The following is a 20,895-nucleotide window of genomic DNA, read 5'->3' as shown; positions in this document are numbered from 1 at the left end:
AACGGCTAGCTCCTGTGCTTCTAAGAATTCCTCCTTGAGGAATGACCAGCCTTCCTGGTCTCTTTTACCCTTCAGGACAGACTCCCAAAGGACTCTCCCTACCAGTGTCCTGAATACTTCCAAGTTGGCCTTCTGGAAACTCAAGATAGCAGTTTTGCTGGCCTCCCTCCTGACGTCACCAAGAATAAAGAACTCTATCACTTCATGGTTGCTTTGCCTGAGACAGTTTCTGATGTCCACACCTCCCACTAGTCTTTCTCTGTGAACAGCAGGTCTAATAGGGCACCTCCCTTGGTAGACTCTCTTACCAACTGCATCATAAAGTTATCTTCCAGACACTCTAGAAGCCTCCAAGACTGCTGCTTCTTCTGCATAGTATTGTATTTCTCCGGAAGTTATTGTATTTGTAATATATTTGCTTCAGAATTGCCTTGTTTTCTTTAAGGTGTCTTTGACAATGCTTTATGAAACAATGCAAATAATGCAGTTGTTTTGTGCACAAAGAAGGTAAAGAATACATGGGGGAGAATTTGAAATGTTTTTTTAAAATTACATATGTTTCATACTTTCTTTGTATAAAAATGAAGCCTCTCCAATCTCTATTACAGATCTTCATTTTGACTTCGGACTCTAAAGGACACAAAAATGTGACAGGAATTGTATGCATTCTTGGACTTGAATTAGCAATGTTGTTCCTGATCAGGAGATCAAGTTATAGTTGGAGTTAATAGCTGGAAGGGATGAGATTGAATCTCAATCATTATATGGTTATTGGCCTTTTTCAAGTATTTTCACCCCATTTTCTCGACAGTGACCCAGAACATGCTGTTTCTGCTGGTTGTCTTTGACCTCAATTTCACTTTAATTACTTCCTACCAAAGGAACTTCTCTTGTTCGTGCTCTGAAGCTGGTTAAGAAATACACATGGTTGTGGTTTTCTTAAATAATTAACACAATTAGGTTGCTTCATCAGGAATAGCTGCTTGTGTTGGCAGTGGGAAGTACTCAATAGAAAACAAGGCGCAGTTGCTGCAACTTTGGGGAGAATTGTAGAATAGCTTAAGTTAGAAAGGATCTTAAAGATCATCAATTTCCAACCCCTCTGCCACCCTGGGCAGGGTTACTACCCACCAAATCAGGATACCCATTGGTCAATTCAATTTCTATGGTTTTGCTTTTATATGTCTTCTGATTTGATCCTTTTTGAGAAAACATTAGTACATTTGGAAATGTGTATGAACCTGATAACATTAAGAAGATCAGTAAAAGTGATATTTTTAAAGGATCAGTTTTTAATATGAAACACTTTTTAGGAAAAAATAAGGCTATTTTGAGTTTTCAGTGAAATTGCATGTTCAGACCTCCTGTGCATCCATGAGTAGAGCTCTGAAGTATTTTTGCCTCTGATTGGTCTCTTCTATTGGTCTGAACATGAATAAAGCAACTCTTTGGGAGACAACTGGGTGTTAGGTTCATTCCCACTTGTGGCTCAGAGCTTGGTCTTGTGTAGGTTTAAAAATCTGATCAGAGGAACCTCTAATTTCACACTGGGATTTAAAAAGAGGTGAATGAGTTCAAGCTCAAATTTTAGATTAGGGTCATTTCTCTTTCAGACTGGAAACTAGAAGGAAAAAAATATCAATTCATTTTAAATAAATTGGAGGGAGATATAGAGCACAGCTGTTTCTTTTTCTGATAAGGTTCTTATATCTCTAGCTACTTTAGGTATGTAGTTAACTCTCAGTTCCCATACTGCATCTGTACTTTGCATGAGGGTGAGTAAAAGATTCAAAGTAAATGGTCTGGCTCCTTGGACTGCATCTTCAGAATGCTGTCCTACTACATAACTAGCATATATTTAGTAGTATCTGTGGTTATTTGGCTAAATTATTAAAACTCACACCTCGGAGGAAAAAAAAAAAATCAAATGACAAAGCACATGGCCACCTTTACAGATGTGTTCAGTAATATCTGATATAAAATCCACTCAGAAAGATGTGCAACACATTTTTGTATGATTTGAGAGATTCTAGCCCATGAAATACCAGTGGCTTGACAACTCAGATCAAATTTCCATGGATATTTGCATGCCTGATGATGCAGACTAGTGCTTAGTGTACTTTTTTTTATTTCACTGACCTTAGGGGATTTAGCTTCTAGCTCTTACTGGCAGCAGTGACACTTAGATGCCTAATTCATCATTCTTGCATGGATGTCCCCCTTACACAGGAATAAGACTGTTTAGTTTTCTTGTCAAATAATTTCGCCCTTGGTTTGTCTCAGCAAGACTTCAAACACAACCTTGATGCATAACGATAAACACCTGCCCCAACAGCTGAATTTCCAACTAGGAATAACAGTATACTCCAAAAATTGAGTGGAAGTCTTAGTTAATTGTGGTTTCATGTTCTGCAACTGTATTTTGTATCAAGTAGTGTCATAGCTTTTGCAGTTTGTTCTCTGGACAGTGTTGACTTGGAGGCAGTCTGCAGTGGTCCTTGCCTATATGAGCAGACCTTGTTCCCAGCTGGGTTAGTTGCTTTCCTCTCTTCTCATTCCTTTGTGCTCTCTCAGAGCAAGCGTATGTTTTGTCAGAAAGAATAAATGGAACGTGTTTGTATAGGTAGGTTTCTCTGAAAGTAATGCCACCTATTTATTTCTGTTGAAACTACAACAGACAGAAAGAAGACAATAACACTATTTGATAGAGCAAATCCTCTGCTACAAAGTGCTACTTTTTGACTTAGTCATCACTATCACCGCCATTTTTACCAGCGATAAAAAAGAACCTGCATGTCATGCTTCTAACAACATGCACCAGCAGAGGTGACCTGTTGTTTCACAGCTGCTATGGCATTGTTGCTAGGAAAATGTTACCCAAGCAATCCATTGGTCCTAGCAGATGGAAGTCAGAAGGTACCAATTCCAAAATATATGGTAGATATGGTAGGACAGTCCAGCCAAGATAGTAGCGTGCTCCACAGTCTTCAAATTGATACAGAGCCTGGCATTATTGTGTTGCAAGAGAAAGATATCTTCTCTGACCTGACTCTGGAAATTCAAGCTTTCAACTTAGTCAGCATCACAAGGTAGCAGTCACAGTTGACATCACCTATTGAGGGCTACCTTGAACATTTTCATTGATGGAAAATTCATATGTCGTCACTCTATGAAGTGCTGTTTTGACTCCAGCTCATAGCAGTGACACCACATCTCATCATCACTAATGATATGAACAAGGAAACTGTGACCCATAGCCTCATCACTTGCTCAGCAGGTCCAGACACAATTGCATGTGATGTTCTTTCAGTTCCTGCGTGAGCATTCATGAGACCCACCTGGTGCAAACTTTGCAGTATTCTAATGTTCCACTGTTGTTTCCAATGCATTGAAGCCAATATTCAATTCTGTACACAGTTCTCTGGTTGTAATCTGTTGATCTGTGTGGATGAACTGATTGATGTGTTTTGTGGTGTGACAGCTGTGTATGGAAGGAAGATGGCTCGTCTTTCACATAGCTTTGCTACTGCAGAAATGCACTGCCCAGCCCCTCACTGTGCTCACATCCACTGTTTGGTCCACAGAAACATTCAACAATCATCAACGAATGTCAGTGGGTGCCATTTTTCCTGTATGGAGGAATCCAGTTCCATACCCTTGCTTTATATGCCCTTCCATGTCAGAAGTCATTTAGTCAGACTGCATCTCTGCTGCAATGCTGTCACAGGGCAGCAAAATGTAATGGCATATTGGTGGGAAAGTTCATCCTCTGCTGCTATAAGACATCCACCTCTGACATTGTGGGCCAATATAATAAAATAGGAGGCATTACTTTCAGAGCAGCCCTCATATATTAATGCCCCTCTCTTGAGCCTGCATATGTAAGAGAAAAACTTTTACTCATATCACAGAAATAATCTAGTGTTTGCATATCAGGCTTCCCAAAATGATTTCTCTTCAGGCATTCAGAAAACTTGTGGTTTTATTACCAAAGAAAAGCTTTTGCTTTTATTATTTCTTGTGGAAGAAATTGTCCTGGATTCTATAAAATATGATCTTCCAACTAAAGAGACTGCTTTGAAACCTTTAGCATGAATGAAATTAGTAATTCAGCTTTACAGTTTTTTCCATTGTGCAGGTTGTCTCTAGTTAGCTCCTGTCAGGCACAGAGGTTTTGCTGTGCTTATTTGTTCAGAGGCACCTGCCTCTGTTCATACATACTTGTGTTAATGCATTAATACAAGATGAAGGAGAAGTATTGAAAAATATTTGCTCATTTCATTGTCACTAATACAAACTTTCCCACGAAATGGTTTATTCTGCCTCATGATTGAAAGTCATTAGCCCCAATTTAAGTTGCTACCAAGAACAAATGAGGGAAAAGACAGTTGTAAATGCCTTCAGACCTTTCCCTTTTCACTTCTCTTTTTGAGTTCCCATGTCCTCTTTTCCTACACTTATTTTCTTCTCTTACTGCGAGGTCCGCTTTCTTCACTCAGTTTCTGTGTTCTTAGACACTTTTAAGCCTCAAAACCATTTGTCCACATTCATGCTTTGCTTCCTCGTTTCATTGATATGGCTTTGGTCCCAGTTTTCTTTCTGTGTTCAGTTTGGCTCTGGCACTTCACTTTTTATTTAGTTTTGAATTTTTTAGTGGTCATTTTTCTAACGCAGATTCCCTTTCTTTACCTAGGAGCTTTGGGAAACTTAACAGTACTTCTGATTTCCCATTTTCCTCTATTGCAAACCACAACTTAAATTATATTCCTCATGATAGCTGCAAAGCAGCTCTACAGCATGGAAAGAGTTAACACATCAGTCCTTACCTCCTGCAGGAACTTTTCTTGCTGCAAGTTCTGATGGAAGATAGTGGAGAGCAAGTCAAAGCTGTTGCCGTTTAGATTTACACCTACGCTTCTGCAACATGATAGCAGATGTAAGATTCTCTAATTTAGAGATGAGGGTGCATTCAAGGCCTCATCTTTCTCCCTTCTTAAAGCAGGTTGTTGTCAGTTTGTTGGTACCTGTTTGCAGCAGATGAACATCCTTTTGTAGCCAGTTTCTAAGCAGAAAAATCAACTTCTGTCTAGGTTAAAAAACGAAAACAATGGTTTGAAGTGTAGTGAGAGAAACATAGTCTAAAGCAATGCTCTGAGTGAAGTACTTCTACCTAGTGGCCTAATCCAGCTTCGATTCATTTATTTAATAAATGGGGATAACTGAAATAGGCCTCCTGTGGGACCTGGGGTCAGCACACATCATGCTGCTGTGCAGGTTCTGCAGCCAAGGAGATCCTTCAGACCAAAATGATGACCAAAGGGCAGTTCTCTTCATCAGCACACATCAATGTGTCTGTCTGAAATCCCATGTAGCTTTAAAGCCTTGTAGATGTGGAAGGCTCTGCTTTGAAAGCAGTTGGTCACCTTTGGACTATTGTAGCCTCTAAAGGACCCTGTAAGTACCTGAGGCAGTTTTGTAGCTATTGCAGGCTTTGTGTGTCTGTGAATTCATATGAATACAGTGTGTAATGTCACCTTTTCTTATCAAGGTTTTTTTTTGCTTGACTAAATTTCATCATAATGTCCAAATTTACCTGCTCTCTCAGTATGCTCTACCTTTGTTATTTTCAGCTGCCTAATTGTTGTGAAAACAATTACTCTCTCCACAGTATCTCATTCAGCTGTACAGTAATTGTCAATACATTCTAAATACCATATTTTGTTCCCAATTACACAATGATTTCCAGGTACAGCAGTAATCTGTAGAAATATTTCAAGCCTCAGTTCTGGTGACCTCACATTAAATTCTATGTACAGAAAATGAGATGGCTATCAAAAACAAAGCAAGAATTGCTCATACTAGTTGGTAACTTATGTTTCTAGTTGCTCAGAGATTTCTGTAGCTCTTTCAGAGTCATTTACTTTTAATTTCTCAGGAGTATTTATTTGATTTGTAGCGCAACAAATTCCTATTTGTTTTTCCTGTTTTTCCTATGCATCCATGTAACCATAAAGACTTTTTCCATCTCCTTTGTAATATAACTTCAGTAAAGACACAGCAGTTGATCAGTAGTCAAGTCCTTTTAGAAACTGTATTTTTACTTCTATACTGATCTAAAACTAAGCTTAGCATGAACAACGTCAGGTAAATGTGAAATCTTAGAGGTAATTCATTTAATAGCAGAGCAGGTTTCATTTGAGGATGACCCAATGAGCTGAAAAGAACAACAGCGCAAGAAACATATTGAATTTGACGTAACTATGGATAGCTAACAGACTATCACCCTGTGAATCTAGGCTGTGCTCAAAACAGTACAGACTGTCTTCCACGTGTTATCACTGCAAACATTACAGACTGAGGAGGCTGGGGAAGAGAAAATGTCTTGAAAAGATTTTCTAGCCTCTGTAGAGCAAACCTACTGCAAAATTCCATTCCCAAAATAAAACTTAGGGTATCGCAACACTGAACTGTATCAGACTTACTTTGCAATAGGTGCTTGATGGTTTAATACATGCGAATAGTTTACCCCTGTATATGCTTATTACTTACAAACTCTGGCTCTAAAAGTCTACTCTAGGATCTCTGAGCAGAACTGCAGCAGAGCTATGGCATACTGAGATGCTTTGGACACCCAGACTCCCACCAAAGAACCACACTTTGAAAACCAAGAGCACAAACAACAACAAAATGGATTTCTCAAAATATTACGGTCATCCTTAAAATAAGAGCCTATTTTCATACCACGATTGAGATAATCAAAATATTTCAGAATGACCCTGTGCCCACAGCTACTTCTCACAGCCAAGTGGTTTTTGCTGTGTTTCTTTTTGATCACAAACTTACATATAGGTTCTTTGACTTAGGTCTTGCATTCATTGACATTTTTAAGACTGCTGCCATTTTCTCTTTGATTTCTCTGATAAGAAATTGTGGACTTATTTCCTCCTCCTTTACCCACTTTGGAACCAAACTTTGTAAAACAGTAAAGAACTTCTTTACTGCTGGAGTGATGAAGCACTGAAACAGGCTGCCTAGAGAGGTTGTGCAGGTTCCTTCTTTGGAGATATTCAAAACCTGTTGGGATGCCCACCTGTGGGACGGACTTGCTGTAGGGAAATTGCTTTTGCAGGGAGTTGGACTCAATGATCTCCAGTGGTCCCTTCCAACCCCTGTAGTTGTGTGATGCTGTGAAACAGGAGCAGAGACTGAGAGAGGAATCCAAACATTTGTTATCTTTATGGTGGTTATCGGTTCTACATCACAGAATTTCTTTTCTTTCTTTCTTGAACGCACCTACTTGAGTTATGAATGGGAGCAGGATTCTTACTGCACACATCTTCAGAGGTTGTCAAGCTCTCAGATGAGAGCCAAGAAGGAACTGTTTCTCAGTCTGACATGCGTCTGCTTTATTGGCATGAGGTTTAAGAAGTGTAATTAGGAGGGAGACCAGGCAGACCATCTTGACCCCAATCTGAGGCCAGGCAGACCAGGTGGAAGTCATACGCTACCTTCTAGGGGCTGGAATTGTCTGTAGCTATTTCAGAATCCTTTCAGTTTCTCATTCCTTTCTGCAAGAAACTTACCTTTATCCTTCAAATTCACGCTGCCTAGTCTGTTGATTTTTCTACACGGATTATTGTTTCAATTCTTTTCCACCTGAAGTAACATATTGAAGTTCAGTAGAATTTGTTTAGAAAGTAAAAATAAAGCAACAAAAACAACACTCTTTTCCCATCGTGCTTAATCTTCGCTAGGGAAAATGCCACCTTGTGTTGTTTCTTGTGTTCTGTAGGCTGCTAAACCTGTGATACAATCTGAACTCCTTTCAGAGGTCTGAGATGCTTCCTATTAAGTGCCTGGCCTCATCCTTGGCAAGCCTAATAGCTTGCAGATAATTGTGACCACAGAAGCTTTCTGAGTGCTTTGTGACTGGGGTGAATGGTTCTTTCTTCCAACAATTTACAGTGCTGATTATCAAGGTTATTGATGGATTCATTTCAATTTGCCACCTTCTTGCAATAATGTAGCAACTGTTAGCAAATGCTGACTTTATTTATGGTAACAGCTGTAGTTTTGATTCAAAACGAGGGTCTGACCAAAATATTCTTTACTCTCCAGTGTACTCCTATGCTTTTAGATACAGAATTGTAACTATTCCTCTCAATGGTTGAGACATACCATCTTGAAAGCATCAGGTTGGTGCCTGAGAACTATGAAGGGAAATGGTGTGTAAACAGCTTAAATAAATGACCTTGTCCTAGATATGGGCTTTTGTATGCTCTGCAGTAGAGTTTATGTCTATCTCACACGATTAATGTTAAGACTGGTTTCACAACATTATCCCTGGTTAAGAAATCCTGCCTAAGGTTTACCTGTCCCCAATCTCTCATGATTCTCATCTTCTTAGAGGTCAAAAATTTTGGACAACCCTCTCTTTCTCCAATTGTTGGTTTGTTTTGTTTTTTTGTTTTGTTTTGTTTTTTGGTGGTGATGTTGTTTGAGTGGTAATTAGAAAACAAAACAAAACAAAAAAAAAAAAATCTGTATCATTTCACAGATCTGTGGTTCAACTGATGTAAATGTAGGGTTGGACAGGGAGTTGTTGCAGCGAGTCCCTACCTGGGCAGAAAGCCAGACCTCGCTTACACTGCTTTTGTTGCCTGTCAAATTGCAACAATAAGATCACAGTGGAACAGCATCCTCTCCTAACAGGGGCCCCCTGCTGCATAACAAGCCCAGGTATCCTTTTTCAGCAGTGAAAAGGTTAGTGTCGGTTATTGTGTGTGTCAGGGGTCAAAATGTAAAATCAAGGCTCTTATCCACATTCGTCTTGTGCCATGTCTTCCTTGCACTGACTGTACATGGAGCATCTGCTCCCCCCATGGATTTCTGTGGCAGCTGAGAGTGTTCTGTGCACGGAAAGGATGAAAACTAGAGGTTGCAAACCCACCAGGATGAGGTCCTGCTTCCTGATAGGCAGGCAGCAGAGTACGCTACCTCCAGATGTACTCTGAAAGCTAATGCTGTACCTTCCATCAAATTACAAGAACTGTGGAAGCATTGCCAACTGAATCTCTTTATTCTGATGAACGCTGTGCTGAAGCAGATGGCCATGAAACGAGAAGTTTGTTTGTTTGTTTGTGGAGTAAATAGATCGTACTGGTCTCAAACAGCACTCTTTAGTCCCCAGTGTAATAAATCCACTTATCTGAGAGAAACTTCTGCTATTCCTCATTTTGTGTTTTCTGATCAAGAGATACCAGCTATAACTCATAATTATCACTCTAGACTTTTGGTAAAATACCAGAATCTTCTAACTAACAAAATGAGGTACAGACTTTTTTTCACAATGGCAGCAATTAAAGATGGGAATAACTTACAAAGAGAGTGGGAAATGAATGCTCCATCACTTAAAATCTTTAAATCAAGAGGCCAGCTTTGTAAAAGATATTTTCTGTATCAGCCAATAGTATGAAGATTGATGCAGGAACCACGGAGTGGAATTCTGTAAGTGAGGTTATGTGGAAGGGCAAATGAGATGGCCGCAATTATCTTTTCTGGCCTTAACCTATCAATCAAAGGGCATTAAATTTCATTCACTGAGCTGGACATGTGATTATGTGAAACAGAAGTACAAGGATTACCCTGCTTGTAAAGGGAGAACTTGGAAAAAATAATAAACCCAGGGCAAAAATATTGTACTGTCCTTCTTTTAAAGCATCTTCAAAGTTACTTTGAATCCCCTTAAGGTTGACAAGTTATCCTGGCTGTTTCAGCTGAGATGAGTGCTTAAAGTGGAGTAGATTATGAATCTATAATTGAATTTTTGGCCTAAAACAGCTCTTTCCTGGTTTTTTGAAACCCTTCTTCGTGCAACTATGGTATGGACAAAGAAAAGTTGTGGAATTGTTGACGTATTTTTAAGAAGTTCATCATCTTATTTCCTGTATGATTTTGGCCTATGCTTTTTACAACAGTGTGTTGCAAGACAGAAAGCTTCTGTGCTGTCTTGATCTCACCGTTAGTCTCAAATGATGTTTGCTTTCTGTTGGATCTCAGGGTCTAGAAATTTGAGAAGAGGATTTCCCCATTGTAAGATGCAGGAAACAGAAAGAAGACACATTCAGTTTATCTGTTGGCTGGAGCTGCTTTTAAAAGCAGAAAGATGTGTGGGTGGAGGATGTGAGAAGGATATTTTGTACTGGCATGTGTGTGTGTAAACAGCCATTCAGTGATCCGCAAGGAGCGGAACTGAACAATATGCAAGAAATATACAATTTCTCCCCAAATTTCCAATGTTTTAAAGCTGGTAGGTTCAACTCCTAACAACAGTTTTCATTAGCATAGCCACAGACCAAATGTTTTTTAATCTGTCCTTCAATCATTGTAATTGATTGGCAGCCATTGATTAAACAGTCATGTGGACTGGTGCTGACTACTTCAGTTTAGAAGAAGGTGGAGGAAGTGGCAATTTCTGGTGTCTATAATATACATGCTGCATTGCATTGTCATTCATGGGGGCCAAAGGCTTTAAAATATAGTGTCTGCTAGACTCAGGAGAATTAAGTCTGTAGTAGATGAAGTTGTCATTATGATTGCAAAAACATCTCACTTTCTTTTTCTCTTTCTCTACTATCCTAATTTAAATGTTTATTGGGTTTGGGTACCATGTTTGGCACTGCATGTCCAGTGAGAGTTTGCCCTCAGGAGATATTTGTAAAGCTCTTTCTTTTGATTGGTTTCTTGTCCATATATGAACTTACATATAAATTTGTTTTTAAGGCATTTGTTTTTAAGGATAATTCCATATAAAATTTACCCTTTTGGGGCTCAGAAATGTAGCAGTTTTAAAGGTTCAGTGAGCGAGGAGTTAGTCATCTGTAGTCACGATCTCCCTTATATTTTCTAGATCTAAGAGAGGAACAGGGCATTGAACCTTGACAGTTCTTTCCAGAAGTGTATTGTAGGCCAGTAAGATGATCAGCGTGTAGATAAAGTAAGATTTTTTTCTGCAGCTCTTTGTATGGTGAGGATGTTGCCCTGGAGGTGAAAATAAAGTAGAAGTTGCTAAAGCAGCTGTGTTGGCTGACTGTGAACTAAGGAAGGATTAGAGAGAGGAGAGACCTGAGTGAAAGAGAGGTATGGAAGTGGTCTATCCCTTCTCTGGAGAATGGTCATGAAAAAGAGAGGTAGAATTCACAGAGAAGTTCCTTACTAAAAAGAAATATTAATCTGGGACAGGTAGTGAAGAAAAGAACCTACAGGGTGAACCCCAGAGAGCTCTAACTTAAGACTGAAGGACATCAAGGAAAGCTGAAGAATGTACATTGGAACTCACTACACCAAGCCTCATGAAAGTCTCTTCTGGGAGACTTTTTGCCAGAGTTATGTCATATTTGTATTTTCCATTTGGAATCAATGCTGACAAAGTTAAGCTTCTTGGAAGATTTTTGGAGAGCATTGATGGAATTCATTGATTTCTGCTATTGCAAGCAATACTTTGCTTTCAAATTAGATGCAGAAACACTAGTCCCAGAGTCTATTATTAATTCCTGATGTAATTAAGAAACGTCTTCTCTGTCTGAGTTGTACTGACGTTTATTTTTATAAGGCACTGACATGACTGGAGCTTTGATTTGATTTTCTAGCCAAAATGCTTCACCTAGAGATTCCCAGGAGCTATGAATACAGTTAGCTTCCCCAACTCACATTTTAATAATCTACCAAATGATGTGGTTCTTTTTTTAGTATTTTTTCCTATCAAGTTCAAAAACTATCAGTTTCTCAAGTTTTTTGAACAGATCATCTTTTTAGTGCCCAAAAAATTTCCTACTACTTTAACCCTTAGTCTTCTTTCTGGGAGGAACCATTCAGCACTGTTCCTTATAAAATCAAGAAAAATGGGATATGCTTCTAAATAGGCAGATGGTTGCTTTGTCCATAGTCCTTCCTCCTCTGTTTTACAATGATGTAGCTCCCTTACATGTGACGTCTGTGGCATTCATTTGCAGGTAGAAGTCACTGGAGGATGCAGCAGGCAGAGAGCAAGGTTGCAACACTGGTTACAGAAAGGACTATGAATTTTGTAGCATATAGAATCTTTTTCATGAACCCCTCCAAAAAAGTGTGTTTTTTATGCAGTCTTTCTCAAAAATATCTTCAAAGTTTTCAGTACAGCTTGCCTTGGCTTTCTAGAAGCCAGATTTGATACCTATTTGTTGGTTGAGTGACCTGATTTTCCCAGCTGTGCTGGATGTTTTCTTAAAATATATCCAATGTTTCTCCAAGGACTAACGAGTAGAGAGTAACCAGAAGAGTAACCAGGCTAAACTGGTATGCTACAAATTTCTCACTCTCCAAACTGAAATGCTACAGCTTATTCTGGACTAATGTCCTTTTCTCATGTGAAGTGTTTACAAAACAGATTTTACTTTTTAGATCAAGGGTGTCCAAAGAAAGGTACACTTTATGCTAACCATTAAGGACCTCAGAATCAGGCCTTACGTGTTTAAGCTGGATGTGCAGAGGCAGACTGTCCTCTTCTCATGCTGCAGTGCATTAACTAATCTTTAAAGAAGGATTAAGGAAAAGCTTGTCCATGGACAGGTTAGCTGTGGCTGTACCTGGCTGCGCGAGTTTGTCCAGGATTTTTAGAGGTGTGTGATACAATCAGTGTCTGGAGGCAAGATAGTGGAGTAAATGGACCATAGGTGTAAGCAAGGGTTACAACTGACAGGTAAATTTCCTGCAGAATTATACATCTTTCTTGGGTTCTAATTTTTTTTTTTCCACAGGCAATATGAATTGGTCTGTTTATTGGTGTACTTATACTAGCATGTGGTAGCATGAATAATTTTTTCCTTGCCCTTGTTTAGTGAAGGCTGATCTTTCCCCTGATTCCCTCTAGGAGCCACTTCAGCCAGGAGAAGCAGAAAAAAAATATACATGTCTGCCTGGCGGGTCAGAGGGAGGAACTGACAGTAGATGTGAAGGAATAATCAAACCTCCTGAGAACTTTTATCTTAATTTTGGTTTTATTCAGAACTTCCAGTATCATTCAGTACAAAGAGAGAACTATTTCTTACCACTAGCAAAAGAATTCTTAATATTTAACACAAAGAACATTTGTACATGTTCTTCTCTGTTATCTGAGTTAATAAAACAAGGGAGAATTCTCCTAGTACTAAATAGCATGAATGGAGCTGACAGGGTTACTCTATTTGTTTACCTCTCCCTGTATAGACACAGCTATATATTTCCTGTGTAACATCTCTGGGCATGGGCACCACCTGAGAGTTCTTTGCAGCTGCAGCTCATGCATTTTGCAGTAAAATTGCTCTCCCCTTTTCCCCCAGCTTCCCCTGCCCCCTGAGAACTGACATGCTTTCCACTGGCAAATGTTGAGTGTAGTTCCTGAGGATTTAGCGTGTCAGGCTGTGTCTACACAGCTTAGGTTTCTATTATTACGCAATGGCTTAGGAGGCAGTGCTTTGCCACATAATTACAGAGCCGATCTGTGTTAGGACCAGGAGTTTGGATGCCTTTTTCCCTACCAACTATTTGCTTCCTACCCACTCAAGCCTCCTCCCTGATACTCTTACTTGTTTAATAGCTTCTTTTTATATGCTTCTTTCTCCTGGCTTCTGATTTTCTTCCCTTTCCTATGCTGCATATTATTTTCTTTCAGAAGTGAGGGGACTGACAGAGTTGTGCCTGCCTGGATTCCTATGCAGCACAAAACACTTGCCATATGTTGCATCGTGAGAAGAGGTAAGAAAAAATTCCTGAAGCTGACTGCTAGTTCTCTCGTGGATTGTTGGTTTTTTTTTTCCTCCTCTCTCGTCTGTGTGTGTGTGTGTGTGTGTGTGTGTGTGTGTGTGTGTGTGTGCGCGCACATATTGCTTGTCTTACAAGCCGTGCAGGCTCTGCCATCTAGAGCACTTTGTGAGATCACTCCAGTTTGCTGGTTTTCCTTTTTCTGTCTCTGCGTGAGCGTGTATCTCCCTGTCTCTCTTCTCCCCCTCGCCATACGAGTCAACCCCCCTCCCCAGTATGCACGCACATACTCAGAAGCTGGGCTTGCTAGTGTGAACTTGAAGACTTGCGGTATCAAAATGCATGTGTTACCTTGGGATGCATTAGGATCAGGATGCTTGAAGAGCCGGCAGGCTGCTTAGTCCTCCAGGACTGGGTTTTTTAAATCAAGCAAGAAAAGAACAAGTTATTCACTTTTTTTTTTTTTTCCTCTTTCTTTCCTTTTTCTTTTTTCTTTTTTTTTTTTTTTCTTTCTTTTTTTTTTTTTTTCCTTTGCTTTGGATACCACTGAACAAGGAGTCTCAGGGATTCACACACTTGGACTTTACTGAATCAGGCTGCATCTGCCAAACAGTCTACTCTGCGTTTTGGCTAGCTGGAGATCAATCAGGATTTTTCTGATTAAATCTTCTGGAAAAAAAAAAAAGAATGCATGGCATAGAAAAAAGGTCTAAGTGCCTGTCTGAGACTATTCTACCGAACCAGGGATAAATGTTGCTTCTCAAAGGTAAGTGCTATTTTCTTCTTATATGGTATATAAACTATATAGCTATAATACAAGATATATGCAGATACATACAGATAACTTCTTTATATAATTGCCTCTTTGATGGCAAAAAAATATATTGCCATTCATTTTCAAAGCATTAGAGAAATGTATAACTTTCTGTTAATGCCAGTCTTGATAAGAATGTTCCTGTAGAGATATGAATCTCTGTTCAGCTTCTGCTTCTCTCTTGTTGTGATAAGGCAGTTCAAAAAGAATATATATATATTTTTTTAAATGCCAAAGGGTATATTTTTATGATGTTGTAGAAAAAGTGATGGAAAGACCTTTGGAAGAAAGGATAGTAGTTTGTTTTCTAATACAGAAAAAACTGAGAAATAGTGTAAAGCTGCAAAAGTTATTTCAGCTTTTTGGTGGAATTTAGTAAATCCTGTGAAGCTAAGGAAGAACTTTGCAGGACAGGTCAGCTCTGCTGTATATAAAAACATACAGTAGAAGAGTGAGGACCTTGGCAAATGTCATGTGAAGAGATGGAAGCCACAGAGAAAGATAGAGAAAGGAAGGGGGAGAGGGGTGTGGGGGGACAGCAGGTAGCCAGTTCCGTGCTCAGTGTCACAGAGGTCAGTGTTCTTGGTAAGGCAATGCCAGTGATGATGGGCATCTGAAATTGGCAAGGTGAACATGCCAGGGATAGGGAGGTATACAAACAGGTATATGCTATGTCATGTCTGTCTGACGTCATCAGACATATATTCTCTCTGCAAGATTAGCTGCACTGAGAATTTGGGTTGGGGGGAGCCTCTTTATGGCAGTGCAGGACAAGAAGTAGCAAAATTGAAACTGAATCTCTCCCTAACTTGCATGGACACATTCGCACCTTTGTATTACAAAGCAAGTGTGTGACTGAATAAAACAATGAAGAAAGTAAAGGGGAGAGCAGACACCAGTGGTTCAGTCAACAAGTCCTGATATGATGGATTGGTAAACTGGAAATGTAAAGTGGGTAGTTGTGGTAAGGTATTCAAAGAAGGGTTCTTACACAAAGTAACTCCTTCCTACCCAAAGGAGATAATACTGCTTTAAAGCAAGATATTATTATTTATTTTGGCAGAACTTATCTAGTCTTCTTTAAACATTGTTATTTTATTTATTTATTTTTAGGGCAGCATCACAGATATTTAAAATGGGCTTTATTTTTCCTACTCCATCTTTGGAAATAATATAATAGAATAACTCTTCTGATGAGAAGAGACAGGCTTTGAAAGGCAAACAATATGAACCACTTAAATTTAATAAAGTCACAATTGATTAAATTGACACCTCTTAATTTTATTATGGAGTGCTCATTAGATAAATCCAGCAGATACTGTGCAACTGGTATTTTCTGTTTATCAGGAAGGAAGAAATACTGCAGGTTATCAGTATTCTCTTGAACCTTGTTGTGTACAGAAGATATGTTTAAGCAAATTTGAGCCTGTGGTGAAAGGGAAGAGAGACCGGTAATTATTTTTGCTCTTGCTGTGTTTCAGGCTGTTTAGGGTTCCACTGTTTACAGCTTGCCCTGGGTTGGTGGTTAGTTTGCATTGCCTACAAATCGCCACTTGAGCACAACAGAGTGCTTTCTATGTTCATCATTGCCTTGTCGCAGCAAAGCCAAGCTCCAGACCTCTATTAAATTGCTGCTAATTTTCAGGGAAGGATGAGATGCAATCAAATATAGACAACAATGTGAGGAGACAGGGAGAACTCATTATATTCAACCGAACCTTTATTTTGTCAATGAATCCCAGCAAAAATCTCTACCTTTTCTCTTTCTCTTTCTCTCTAAGTCTTAGAAGCAGTAGTTGTCCCGCTCCACTCCCCAGCACAGCTCTCTTGTCCTTTGGGCAGCTGTACCTGGCATCACACAGGATTTGGATCTGCTGGGCACACTCAAGCCCTGGGTGTATTGTGCAGAACAGGAAACGTGGCCCTTTTCCAGAGCCACCATTTGCTGCTATCCTCTCTCCCCCACAACATTAGTGCTTCTTGTTTAGATTTACATTTGGAATGTGATTTTTTCCCAACGGGCAGCCCAAACAGCTCATGTAGTTCTGCCCTGCAGACTCTACTCTGCCTGCTGCACTTCTGGAATCCCAGCTGATGGCTTTCTGGCAGTGCCTGTCAAAGAGCCGCCACTCCCTTTCCAGCCATTGGGCCACTGACTGAATCTTGCAATGTAATGGTGTTAGATTGCTCTGATGGCTTATTTTGTTTTGTTTATTTTCTGTGGGAAAACAAAACATAAAACACAGAAGACCAGTTCAAATTTATCAAATTTTAACCAGATGTAAACAAAGGTGGGAATGCAATTCAGGTGTCTTAGATTGAATTTAACTCACTGGGGAGGGGCTGCAGCTTGACACCTCTCAAAGCTACATTTGTTTTCCACCTACACAGAGGGAGGGAGGAAATGGTGACAGTGCCTGCTAACCCCCCTACCCCAGCACACAGAGAAATATCTCCTTGCTTATTGTTAATGCAGTACAACCTTGGCATACAGGCTTGACCATCTGTAGGAGCAAAAGGATAGTTTGTTCTAACTTTGTACTCAGTCCTCTTCCTGACTTGAACACTCAGCCTTGCTTGTTTTGGGTTCACAGTGGTGTGTTGTCATGTGGTTATTTTTATGGAGACACTCACTGTCCTCTTGGTGCTGGACTGAAAGGCAGTGGCACTGTTTGTAAAGGCATAAAGAAGCCATCCATAATTCCTTCAAGCCTGTCCCGATTGCTGTGTTATCTATTCCCCAACACCAAATCAGCCATTACTGTCTCCCTTATGTCTCTCATTTACCTCAGCCACATAGTTTCTTGATTGTTGTGACTAAAAATCACTGCGCTGGGATTTACTCTATCATTGTCCAGGTATGAACATGATGAATGGCTTCCAGCCATGGGCTGAAACTTGTGACAAAAGGTAGGGTAGCATCTGGGTGTAATGCACTCTTGCAACACTTACCAAGGTGCGAGTTGTCACTCTGTTACCCAGCCCTTCTCCACTCAGGATGCACAGGAGAGGCTGTACTTCTGATTCTACGAACTGAAATTACCATCTATCTGGGAAGCTGCCAAAACTCTACTTGAAATTTACAGATGTAAATTGAAAGGGCCACAGTAATAAAGTATGGACAACAGGGGAAAAGGTATGTCATTTTCTGCTCCTGTAGGAGCAGCAGTTGTCTCCATACTCCAGAATATTTGTGACAGTGCTTCAGATTTTTCTTTCTTCCTGTCATTTGTTCTGTCCTATCCATGATTCTGGTCTCTGATACCCTCATCCTGATGCAGAATCATTTGTGAGAAATCCTGGATGCCAACTTCAGAATATGAAATGAGCAACAGCAATTTAAATGCTCAGTCAGAAAACATCTTTTAATTAAAAATGCTGATTTGAAAGCAAGCACTGTTAGAGTCTGGTCCTATGTAGAATTCCTGTTGACCTAGATAAAAGACAGAACTGAACAGAAATTTTTTAGTGAAAATGTGCTTGTTTTTCTCATTAAAAATATAGATTTATCAGAATGAAATGTTTGGGAAACAATCAGGTTTATGAATTTCCTGATTGGAGGGGGGGGGGAACTAGGGAGAAAACTGCCAGAACACACCATCCTACATTTTTTGGAAGAGGAATTTGATTATTTCTTTTCAGTTTCTGCATTTTGTATCAAAACTGAAAAAAAAAAATCACATAAACTTTGATCTTAAGAGGGGCTGTGCTCAAATCCCATTTTTCTAAATTCCAGGTAAATCTGTCAGTTGCACTAAACGTTCCTAACATATTAGAAGACTTGCATACTTTTTATCTCCGTTTGGGCTAGGCCAATTGTCAGCACTTGCATTCATATTTATGGGACCAGACAAATTTGCCTGCCAAGCCTTACCTGGAAATCAGTTTACTTGATCAAGTGGGATTGTGCCAGGAGCATCATGTCAACATATGCTATGGGTTACCAAGGGCTCAGACTCTCTGCTCTTGAAATCAATCTTCTAGACACACAAGATTACCTGCTGAGAGGTTATGCTAGCTAAATAAGAGTAGACATGAAAGGGTGGCTGCACCTATAGTAGGAGAAGTACAATAGGAGCATTTAGGATGCTTCTGCTAATCACTCCTCAGGGCGGAACTGGTCTTTAATCCTCAGGCAGATGTTCTGCTATCAACATGGCGTGATGGGAAGAGGTGAGATAAGGAGAGGGTCCTGTAATAGCAGTGAATCCAAGGCCATGGATTCCGGTTGGTCAGAAGGTGAGAGGCAGAGCTGGTGCATCCCAGTGCACACTGACATAGGTGCTGAGCTGCACAGAAAGCTGGATTAAGGATAAAATCAACAGAAAGTACGAGATGGTTGAAAGCACCTTGTCTATTTTAATAGTGCTGAAATCCCTGGAAACGTGTGTGGCACTGGTGCAGAGAGTTATCAGTGTGACTTTTTTTTTTTTTACCTGAAGCCAGGCGAGATAGGTTATGACTAAACAAAGTCTTCATGTGCAGGTCTGAGACAAACTGCCACAAAGTCCAGTTAAGACTGTAGAGGCTGAGTAGACTTTGCTCCAAAAAAAATAGACATTGGAAGACTTCAGTATGGTCAAGCCACATGCACAGTGGAAATCAGACACATGATGTTGGAGGTAATACATATACTGGAAAGGAAATTTAAAAAAAAAATTCCTCTCACACTTTCAGACCTGCATTTTGCTCAATCTCCAGAGTAAGGAAGCTCAGAATGGCATAAGGTGCAAATTGTCTCTAGCCATTCTCTAGTCATGTCTAAGCTTGTCAGAAAAGCTTTGGTCTGTGTGTCAGTCAGAATGAGTAATCCTTCTTTTGTTGCTGTCTGAAGATAAAAATTAAGAATGAGAAAGGAAAAGAGGATGTCTTAAACTTGTCTCTTCCTCTGTTGTGCTGGCAGGACAAGTGGGTTGTGATATCAGTGAAAGGGCAGCACCTGTACATGCAATTGAAAGGAAAAACTGACTATACGAGAATTTATATTGGATCCTACTGTTAACAGACTTAAAAAATGTATCTGCCCTTTCAGTACAGAATGAAAACAATGAGCAGTCAAATGGCAAAAGGAAAAGTCAAGAGCAAAAAAAAGCCTGTCATGCCTTGCTCAGCAGTCTGCATCTGGTTTGAAAGCAGCCAACAACAAATGTCTCCTCAGTGATAAAAATCAAAACCTTCCCAATCATTTCTGTATTCATTTGATCTCCTTCCTTTTGTGAATATTCCTTTGACTAGCTAAATACATGCAATATTCAGAAAGAACTGCATGGTTTGTATGCCTAACAACTTTACTGAGCCAAAAAATGAAAATGGACAAATAGTATTGATAGAATGTAAGCTATTTGGACTGACACCATTTTGTGGTTTCCTAAACTGATGGTTGGCAATTTGTGAGAGTTATCTCCAGATCAAATGAATGTTATTACTATTACTGGCAGATATTTACTGCATATTGGATTTTAAATAAGGGTGCGACTTTGATTCTTTGCTCTCCAAATTATTGACTGCACTTTCTCCTTGTAGTGAAGTCGGATAACTTAACGCCTCTGGAAATGTTCAGTGGAAATATATGCTTGAGTTCCAGAAACTCTCATGAAGGAGAGGCTCATGGGTTTTTACAGGCTATCTGTAATCAAAATATCTTTCAAATATCTATGAAAAATCTCAAACACAGTGAAGTGTACAAGTATTCTTTTAATCCCATTTTGCATGACTGAGGAGAAGACCAAGCCATAAGCACTTCACATGCTTTACAAGAGCAGAGTGAACTCTTCTTGTCACCACAACCACACCTTTTCTTCACAGCTCCCCAAATGAATTTTGACAGTGATATCTTCTTGAGTTGAAGGAAAAGCTTATTGAGGAATTTCCTGATTATGTACTGACTAGGAGTCACATAGAGGGTGTTTCACTTGTCTGTGGTCTGCTGGTACCTCAGCCTGCTACTTCTCTGGCCAGTGGAAAGAAAGGAAGTTTCAGGTATCCCATTAAAAGGCATTCTCTTGCAGATCTAGGTGTAGGTGAAAACAATTTCATGTGAATTGGGCAGAACTGACTTTACTCTCAAAAGGTCAGAGCAGAGGATAAAGAGCAGACCAATGGATATTCAAGAATGGAAGTGCACTCTGGGCAAAGGGAGTCACAATAAAGAAAACCCAGAGAAGTGTTGGAAGGGTGAAGGGGAAGAGAGAAAGAAGTAGCAGTGAAACAGCCAAGATGTCTCTGTCACTTTAGATATTTGTATGACCCTTTTCAGTGCAGAGTTAGAGTGCCTGATTAAGGTAAAGAAGGGCTTATGACATGTC

General features: G+C 39.7%; 1 protein-coding gene across 4 annotated transcripts in view; it reads left to right on the top strand.

Annotated features, from left to right (window-relative positions):
- The window catches only part of LRFN2 (leucine rich repeat and fibronectin type III domain containing 2), a 202,782-nt gene that overhangs the window by 40,785 nt on the left and 141,102 nt on the right, over positions 1-20,895 (top strand). For 3 of the 4 annotated variants that reach the window (XR_008206854.1, XM_052683234.1, XM_052683215.1), the window contains exons 2-3: positions 13,688-13,770; positions 14,332-14,542. The gene's annotated coding sequence lies outside the window, so the exon portion shown is untranslated. The remainder of the gene's footprint in view (positions 1-13,687; positions 13,771-14,331; positions 14,543-20,895) is intronic. The other variant, XM_052683223.1, reaches the window with a different exon arrangement.

The sequence above is a fragment of the Tympanuchus pallidicinctus genome, unplaced genomic scaffold (genome assembly GCF_026119805.1).
Source record: "Tympanuchus pallidicinctus isolate F22 unplaced genomic scaffold, pur_lepc_1.0 scaffold1, whole genome shotgun sequence".
Lineage (NCBI taxonomy): Eukaryota > Metazoa > Chordata > Aves > Galliformes > Phasianidae > Tympanuchus > Tympanuchus pallidicinctus.
The sequence above is the reverse complement of the archived record's forward strand: the minus strand, read 5'-3'. Positions and strand labels throughout refer to the sequence as shown.